At 40.0% G+C, this 9,181-nt stretch overlaps 1 long non-coding RNA gene across 2 annotated transcripts; it reads left to right on the top strand.

The window, feature by feature from the left end:
- Window positions 1-5,888: 5,888 nt before the first annotated feature.
- On the top strand, window positions 5,889-8,343 carry LOC120786530. 2 transcript variants are annotated; one of them, XR_005706728.1, is made up of 3 exons: window positions 5,889-5,979; window positions 6,252-6,396; window positions 6,785-8,343. It is a non-coding gene; the product is annotated as an uncharacterized LOC120786530 (long non-coding RNA). The 2 variants fall into 2 exon arrangements; XR_005706727.1 differs by lacking the exon at window positions 5,889-5,979 and having other exon boundaries at window positions 5,998-6,396.
- Window positions 8,344-9,181: the final 838 nt, after the last annotated feature.

Consider the following 9,181-nt stretch of genomic DNA (forward strand, 5'->3'; position numbering starts at 1 on the left):
TTCATCAACCTGACTCTTATTTTCTCAACTTTGGTTATAATTCTGATAAATTTTGATTAAATAACTTTGATACATAGTTCTGATAACCTTTCATACAAATGGTTTACATAATTGAGTTTCATGGGGATTTTGTCTGCTTGTCTGGAATCTGATCTCAACAGCTGAATTGAAAGTAAAAGTAGGATACAGACGACTGTATAGACTAAGGAAAGTGACATTGCTTTCAGTGATACACAGTATATGTTGGACACAGATCTTTGGAAATGTTGAATGTATTGTGATAATACAGCAAGGATACACCTTGTACTTTCTTTAATACTTATTTCTGGGACAACAGTGCTGACCTCTTTAAATAAACCTGACACAACATGCTTTTATTTTTAAAGTGTGTGCGTGTGTGTGTGTGTGTGTGTGTGTGTGAGGAACAACATCATTACCATCATGTCATGATACCAGCATGTTGCATGCCTCGCTCTGTCTTCAGACACGGCCTGTGAGTGGTTGAGGAAATAGAGCACTCACCTCCTCTTTGGCTGAGGCAGTTGTTCACGAGGGTTAGCATTCAAGGGCTGCATGTTCACACACAAACACACACACACACACACACACACACACACACACACACACACACACACACACACACACACACACACACATACACACACACACACACACACGCATGCGCGCACACACACACACACACACACACACGCACACAGAGCCTATGAGCTGGTTTCCTCCACGCATAGATTTGTTCATCGTCCCCTGTTCCCTCAGTGGAGGCTGTGATTCACCACAGGAAGTTCATTATGCCTACACAGCAAGTCTGGGCATGAGCCTGGGGTTAGCTATGATACAAAGCTGACTTTTGATAAACATACACACACAAGTTACAGCTAATGGAACATGTATGAGGAAGCACACGGACAAAAAAAGTAGAGTAATGACCCAGGTAGAGAAACTAGAGCTAGATTAAGGCTTACAATTACTTCTGTTCCAAACAGCATCTATGTGTATCGTGCATCGCTGATGTTACACTGTATATTTACCATTTACTGGAAACTTATGTCTTCTCGTGAGATCAAGAAATTATTTAAATAACTCAATATATAGACATATTTGTGACATTCAAGTTAGATTTCTCATTATGGCCTTTAGAACCATCTCATTAGTTATGAAATCAAGACATGGATTCCAGTCAGCATTTTCAAATCATTTTACTATCACTAATCTCATCCAATTAATTCAACTAAAGAACATCATCACCACTTACTGGCATACTTCCCAGCATGTATTATCTTTAGCTTGATTGGTCTTAGTGTGAATAAAGCGACATGATGGAGAGGCTATAAATGTAACTAAAGAGCAGTCAAGCAGGTAAATGCCCACATCTGTCAAACTCCAAACCTTCAGTTTTTGACAGAGGCTGTCTGTCCAAGCTAAGGTAACCCTGAAATGTCATCATGTGGTGTCTCACCAGACTACTCATTATGACTCATCTTCAAGTGTCAAATCAAAGGGCTTGTGATGTTAACATGAAATAGCTCAACATTTCTATATTGATGGTCCCATGAATGCCTAAAATGTCATTTCACATACTGATGACACACACTTAACACTGGCACAAAATTAATCCAAGGATGTTGTGCTTTCTGAATGCCATGTCTGTTTTTCCTCTGTAACTCCCACAGCTCCCAGTTGAAAGGCCAGTATCGTTATACTTGTTATTTTAATTCGACTCGATTGTGTCCTACATCAGATAAAATGCCTGTTACTGTACACTGTACTGTATACTGTACACTGTCATACTGCCATGCTATGTTTTACCCTGAGACTATTGGGTCAGAAGGTCCACAAGATCCATAACTCAGATTTCAACAAATCAGTTGTGTTACTGAGAACACACTGAGAAGCTGCTCAATTTCTACTTTACTACTTGAGCAACAAATCATCTGGACTGTTGTTGAGCCGGATCATTTTTTTCTAGTTGTGTCTCACTTTTTGTACAAAGTAGTCAAGTCAAGTCAGGTCAATTTAACTTATATTCCTCCAAATCATAACAGGGGTTATCTCAGGGCACTTTTCATATAGAGCAGGTCTAGACCGTACTCTTACTAGTTATATTTACAGAGACCCAATATTCCCCCATGAGCAAGCACTTGGTGACAGTGGCAATTAAAAACTCCCTTTCAACAGAAAGAAACCTTGAACAGAACCCGGCTTAGGTGCTCAGCCATCTGCCTCAACTGATGGGTTGAGAGATAAAGGGAGAGAGAGAGAGAGAGAGAGAGAGAGAGAGAGAGCACAAGGAAAGATAACATAGCACAATGCAAGTCCTACGTACAGATATAAAGTAATAATAACAATAATAATAATAATAACTAGACATGCAGGCAGGTGTTAACGGGGTTCAAGGCCCCTGCACCTGGCAGCCCATCAAGGTAATGAAAACCAGACATTCAGGCCCACAGGCGTAATGCAAGTCTCAGGATTAGAGCAGCACAGAGAATGGAAAACATTTCACTGAGGTTGGAATGTTTTCCAGGTTAAATGCTATGTGTAACAATTTATTCAGATAGACTTCAACCTAAGACGGGTTTGAAGAAGTTGGTTTAGCATATTTTTCAACTTTGTGTAAAAGTTGAAAAATATGCCTAGTGGCCAATAAGCACCAAATTTTGTACAGAACCTCATTGTGCCATGGCAAACTACCTGTAAAAGTTTTGCACTTTTTGGAGTATCAAAACACTTTAAATAACTTATGCTCAGGAGAGTACATAGATTATACCTGTAAAGTTTCATGCAGATCAAACTTACAGTATTTTTGAACAATGATTTTAGCATATTTAAGGATGTTGCTACAAAAGTGCCACCTAGTGATGACTGGAACCAAATTTTGTACAGAGCCTCTATGGGGCATGAAGAAGTCATGGACAAAGTTTTGTGTTAATAGGAATAATTGTTGCCTATATATGTAACACTTCCTGTTTTGACTGTAACTTATGGGAAGACGTTCCTTTATTACTTGCAAATTTGTTTGATTATCAAAATTCTCTTAAAACCTTTTTGTCATGAGATTCAATTGAATCAATGTGCTAAGTTTCATGCAGCTCTCACTTACAGCATAGGCGGACTTTGTAAAGGTAACTTCCGCACATTTTGCAATTTTACGAAAAAGAATTAATGGTGGAAATGGGCGTGGCTTGTACCATGAGATTCAGTTACATTCTGGTAATTTAAGGCTTTTAAATGTGCGATGCACAATGTTTGGAGTTACTTGCCAAAATGCGCTTACCTTGATTGTAGCACCACCTGCTGGTGGACGTGTGCACCATTCTATACCTCCCTTGAAAATTTTACATAACCTTTACGGTGTATGCTGCAGTGTGATTATTACCAATGGAAGAATAAAAATAAATAAATAAAAATCAGAGTGATTACAATAGGGTTCACAGCACTGCTAGTACTGGGATCCAGGCTGTTTTGCATGCGTGGCCCCCTGCCCCCTCAGTCTTGGACCCCTAATAATTGTAGCAGTGGGTAGTAGGTAGCAGGATAATGGTGTAGTAGAAGACTTGCAATCGCAGATCCAGACTATGCAGCTATGGAGGCAGAAATACCTTCAGAATGTAACATAAAAAGAGAGGAGAGAGACGAGAAACTAAAAAACTATGAAAGAGAGAGATGAAAAGAGAGGACAGGAAGGAGAAAGAGAGAAAGAGAAAGGGAGAAAGAGAGGGAGGCACAAAGCCTGGACGCTTATGTACTTGAATAAACAAAGTTAGAGTGATGCAGTGGTTTTCAGAAAGTTTACATAAATCTTGTCGGCAGGACAACATGGACTCTATTATATAAACATACAGGCATTAATAGCCTGGAGGTGTGCAAGAAAAGAAGGGAATGAAGAAACATAAAGAAATAATATACTGAGAATATAGACATGGGACACATGAAATACGTTCCATTTCACTGTGTACACAGTCACATCATCACTATTTCTCAGAGGTTTGACAGGTTTCCCCACTTCTCTTTCTCTCTGCGGCTTCATCCATTCAGTCGAAGAAATCCCCCTCATCATGACATTCCTGAAAAAAAATCCCACACAGCACTGATTGGTTGAAGTCTGCTGCCGTGCTTTCTTGATTGGCTGAAGTCTGCTGCCACGCGGTCTGTGACTGGATGAGGTCCTTGTACATGCGTGGGGCATGCAGGCAGGGCATGCCACCAGCCCCTGGAGGAAGTCTGTTTATCTAGCAGCTAGATTCTGTACTAGTTGGAGCCAGGTGCATGATTTCTGATCTACATCTGTTAAAAGATTGTTGTATTCCAGTCTTGAGGAAATAATGGCATGCAGAACCATTACTGCATCTTTGGAAGTCAAAACCAATGGAATTTTGGAGATGTTTCTCACATGGTTAAAACAGGAATAGACACACTTGCCTGATATCATTATCAAACTTTAGGCTGGAACTACTTTTTGATCACAAGCCTGATGTATTGATAAGGCTCCAAAATAGGACTTTATGTGCACATGCAAATTTTCCAGGCCTGTGAACAAGTCTATCTTCTTCAAAAATAGGCTTGATGTCTTCAGATAGTCTGAGGACAATATTTTGGGCAGTCTATTGTCTGATCCTTGAGGAAGCTATCGTTTTTTGGTCATGTTAGGCAGGGTCAGATCAACCCACCATGGGGGCCCTGGGTAAAAATGAGCTGTGGGCCCCCACTGAGCCACTTTTCTCCCCATTCTGTATTCAATGCATTATTTGTTAGTAATTAGTCATTAGTTTGTGGTAACTCATCTTGTAAAAATGCACCATGTAAGCACAATATGTATTGAATTCAAGACAAAGGATCCCTGTTTAAGACAGGGCCACAAGATCATGTCATAATGTAGGTGAAGCATTTTAGATTATTATGTGCTTAATTCGTGTATACAGCACTGAAACAAACAATTTGCTATTGATTAAATCACCATCATCATCATGATGTTTGTAAAGGATGAGCATTCCCACTGCAGGGAGGTTAAAGTCCCTACCCTTGGAGTCGACCCATAGGAGTGTCTCTTGAAATTGTGCCCCTACAGCAGCAGGCATATCATACCTTTGTTGTCATGGTTACAATAATAAACAGGCGATTAAGCTTATGGTTTGGTTAGGTTTAGAAACAGAAACGACTTGGGTAGATTTTGGTTATAATTACTTAATTAAGGTTACAGGACCTACATCGTAAATGGTTAGAATAATAAACATGCAGTGAAGGTTGTTGAATGGTCATGGTCAAAAGAAACAATGATGACTATTGGTATCAAATGGGAAACAAACAGCGGTCTCCTGTGTCAACAGGACAAAGTCCTTTATATAACTTCACCTCCCATAATACCACCACACGAGGTCACCTATCAATAAACCTAACTATGGGTCATGATAAGCTGCTGCACAGACGACCTAATGGTCATTGTTTAGGGGAGGACAGTTTCGAAGAACAAAACCTCTGAGGACCTCTCTAACAAACATCAGTGCAGTCTGACTGATTTTTAAACCACATTGATTATAGGTAGAGAGTTTGTAATGTACAGCAATCACAGCTGACATGGTGGTGATGGGAGAAATTTGAAAATAATGTGGGGGAACAAAATAAAACTATCAGGGTCATGTGAAATGAAATTCACAAAAAATTCGACAGATTTCAGTTTTTCTCGATATAAACCGCACAGAGTGTGTGATCGTCAGTGTGAGTGTTATTAACCTCAGCCTGAGGGCAGTTCTTTCCAAAGACAAAAACATCAACAAATCCCAGTCTGAGCATGCCCAGACTGAAAAGCACCTGACCAGCCGCCAACTGGATCAACAGCTCAGAGACAAGCATGACTAGCTACACTCCACCTGCTCGCGCAGCTTCATTGACAGACGTGACTGGGACATGAGCCAAACTGCAGCTGAATAAAGACTGAGCACATGTACAGATCTTGTACACTGTGTATGTGTTTGTGTTCTTGTAAGGGGCATGTGAGAACGAGTGAGGGAGGGGAAGGAGTAAACCAACTGAGGAAATGTGGAATGTCTGGCTCCACCTTCAGCTAAAAAAAAAGCAAAACAAGTTTCACCATGAGGACAGAACGACCTCCACCTGACCTCAACCTCCTTGCTCCTTCCTCCAACCACCCACTCAAGCATTTATTAGCCTTGAGCATCGTTTCATTTATATATGAGTGGTTACGTGTGAAAATCTAACCACTGCCTTTTTTCTAGGCTGGGAAATGGAGGCGGTCTGATCTGATAATAGGAGGTGTGTGATTCAGGAACTGCCAGTACGTGGGATTTGATGGTGTCTGTGGGTCCTGTTTCCTAATTGCAAGAGGCAGCTGACTGCACCAATGCGGAACTGGGTCATTTGGTGAGTTTCTTTTTTGCCTTCAGATTTGAACTTGGTCTCTGGAAGAGTCATGTGATCTGACAGCCACTGGATGAACACGAAGGACAACAGGGCCTTAATGTGAATAAATATGACTAAAGACCTACAGAGCTATCCTGAGTCATCCTTTTCATCTAATACTGAAGCTGCTGTTACTTCAACTTTTATTTCCTTACACATTACAGCTGACATGAGCAAAACATTGAATCTTGGCTGTGCACAGTGTAGTTTTGCAGGAAATGCCACAGTAGAATTAAGACCTGTAAAATAATATACCATCAAATGTGTTGTTCTGAAACAAAATTTTATCAAGGTTGACAACTCATTGTTGATCTGGGACATAGCAGCTGACAAAACCGTTTCACCTCAGGGCCAACTTACTCACCTGCTGTTTGGTTAAGATTGCACCGTCGAACTCAACTGTTAAGCCAACATGGACGAAAAGTACAACAGGAGCTCAGAATCAAGGGAAGTCTATAGTTCCATGACAACTGAGCAACCTACATCTGCCAATGAACACTGTGCGATACAATCGAAAGCTCCAGAACAAAGGGCAAGTGGATCTTGAGTTGAGACTGTTTTGTCAACAATCTTCATGAAGCTTTAAATGTTTTTGTTGTCAAGTTTTGTCAAGTTTTCAATCAACTCTATGATAATCTATCAGTTTGTGGAGTTGAAATTCAGTCCTCATTCATGTCAGTGAACAGGGGGGTGAGATGTGTTTGCTTCCAGCAGAGAACTGGTCTCACCCTCTTCATGTTGCACAAACTTTGATTGGAGCGAATTGCACCTGTGAAATTGTAAAGTTTTTCAATGTCCAGCCAATTTGAGAGGGCTGTTTGGGGGTTGAACTCTCATTCAGGAAGTACTGAGTGACTGGATTTGGCCAGGGCTGTAAACATAAACTGAAAGAGCTAGGGTTGCTAGTCTGCTAACATCATTTGAGAAGTTGTAACTGAAACAGCTTGTTATGATTTTATTGTCATCAAACTCCATAAGTTTCAACTACACATATGTGCAATCACTGTTTGCTTCATTTCTCAAACTTCCTGCTATCTCCTTGTTACAGGCCTTTACTTAGGAATGTTGGGAAGATATTCTCAGCAGTTAGTTCTACCTCTTCGAGTGCTCGTCTGACTTTGATTCGGTTCCCAGGTTTTACATAATTATATTTTACAATAAACAGACTTATCAAGCTGGCTGCAAACAGAGACAATCTATATGATAGGTTTACTCTTTTCTTCTACCAAATTACAACCCTATGTTTTATTCTTGCCCAGAGATAACAGTGTTTTAGATCTCTTTGTGTACTACATTGTCTAAAACTCTGAATATTGTGCTGAATCTCAGTCCCTTGATTGAAGTTTTTGGTGCAGCTAAGGGTTTAGTTGGTCTTCCAGAAAGAGAGATACTATGGCTTTTGCATCACTTGGTGTCCAAATCCACCCTCAGCCTCGTATTGGCTACAGGATTTGATTAGATAAAATGAAATATATTTTAAGAGGTTCCACTGATAACGTCCAAAAGAGATGGTAGTCTGTATTTGCTGTTGAGTCATTTACCTCCTCGAACTCGGTCTAATAGTTGGTAAATTACCTATTCTATTTTTATTGCCGACAGTTGTGTTGGGTGAAGTACTGAGTTACAGGCAGAAAATACGGAACTTGTTTGATATGCCATTATTGATAAATTCCTCGATGCTCTCTATATATGTATTTTATGCCTTATGTTTTATTCTTTATTTTATTTTATCATTTCTTTCTTAATTATCTTGTGATGGGGCAGTCACTCAGTTGTAGAGTGACTGACAGAATGGGTGGGTTTGATGCTTCTGTTGTTTGGAATGGAGGGGTGAAAAAGGAAACTGATGAAGGGAAATATGTTGGTGTACCATTGAATATGCATGTCCCCAATAAAATTTCTGACTTATGTATCAGTGTCCTTGCTCTTGCTGAAGCCAATCAGCATCTATCCTTCTCTGCTGTTTGGACTATTTCATAGCTACATGAACAAGTATGTAAACGACCAGTACTTTGTGAAGGAGAGATCAACTTCTCTTTCTCTCAAGCTGCTGGGTTAGGGTTAGCATTTGCTGTGTTGCCCCCTTCATCACTGTAGGTTATTACTTGTGATAAGGACTCACATGTAGATATCATTTTAAAAGAAGAGTTGAACATATTGGGAAGGGAGAACAGCTAGCCTGTCTGTGTCAAAGTACAGAAATGCAAAAATTGTGTCTGTACAGAGACCAAATTAAAGCCTGTATTTACTAACTGTATCTGGCAACCTGCACTATAGCCAGAGATGTTGCATATAAGTACTGGGCAGACAGAAATAGTTCCAGAACGTAACTCTGCCTGAAACCATTAATTGTTGTTTTTACTTTTCATTAATTAGGGAACGTCTAAAGGTGTTAGTTGGTGTATCTTTAAACTGTGGACAGAGCCAGGCTTGCTGTTTCCCTTGCTTCCAGTCTTTACACTAAACTAGCCTCACTACCCTGACTCTGGGTTTGTACTGAACACACAGACATGAGATTCATATCCATCTAAACATTTCACTCTCAGAGAGAAAGTGAATAAGTGTGTGACAGACCAAAAGCTTGGAGAGCTCAGGCTTCACACAAACATTAAAGGTGCTTTATGTAAATTTTTGCTAGCGCTACATAGCCAATGTTAGCTTTAATAGATTCTATTTCTATTTCTATCTCTTCTTTTCTTCTATTGAAGTTAGGATGCTAACCAGCTATCTCTGTTCCATCCTGTCT

Source organism: Xiphias gladius, chromosome 24 (assembly GCF_016859285.1).
Source record: "Xiphias gladius isolate SHS-SW01 ecotype Sanya breed wild chromosome 24, ASM1685928v1, whole genome shotgun sequence".
Lineage (NCBI taxonomy): Eukaryota > Metazoa > Chordata > Actinopteri > Istiophoriformes > Xiphiidae > Xiphias > Xiphias gladius.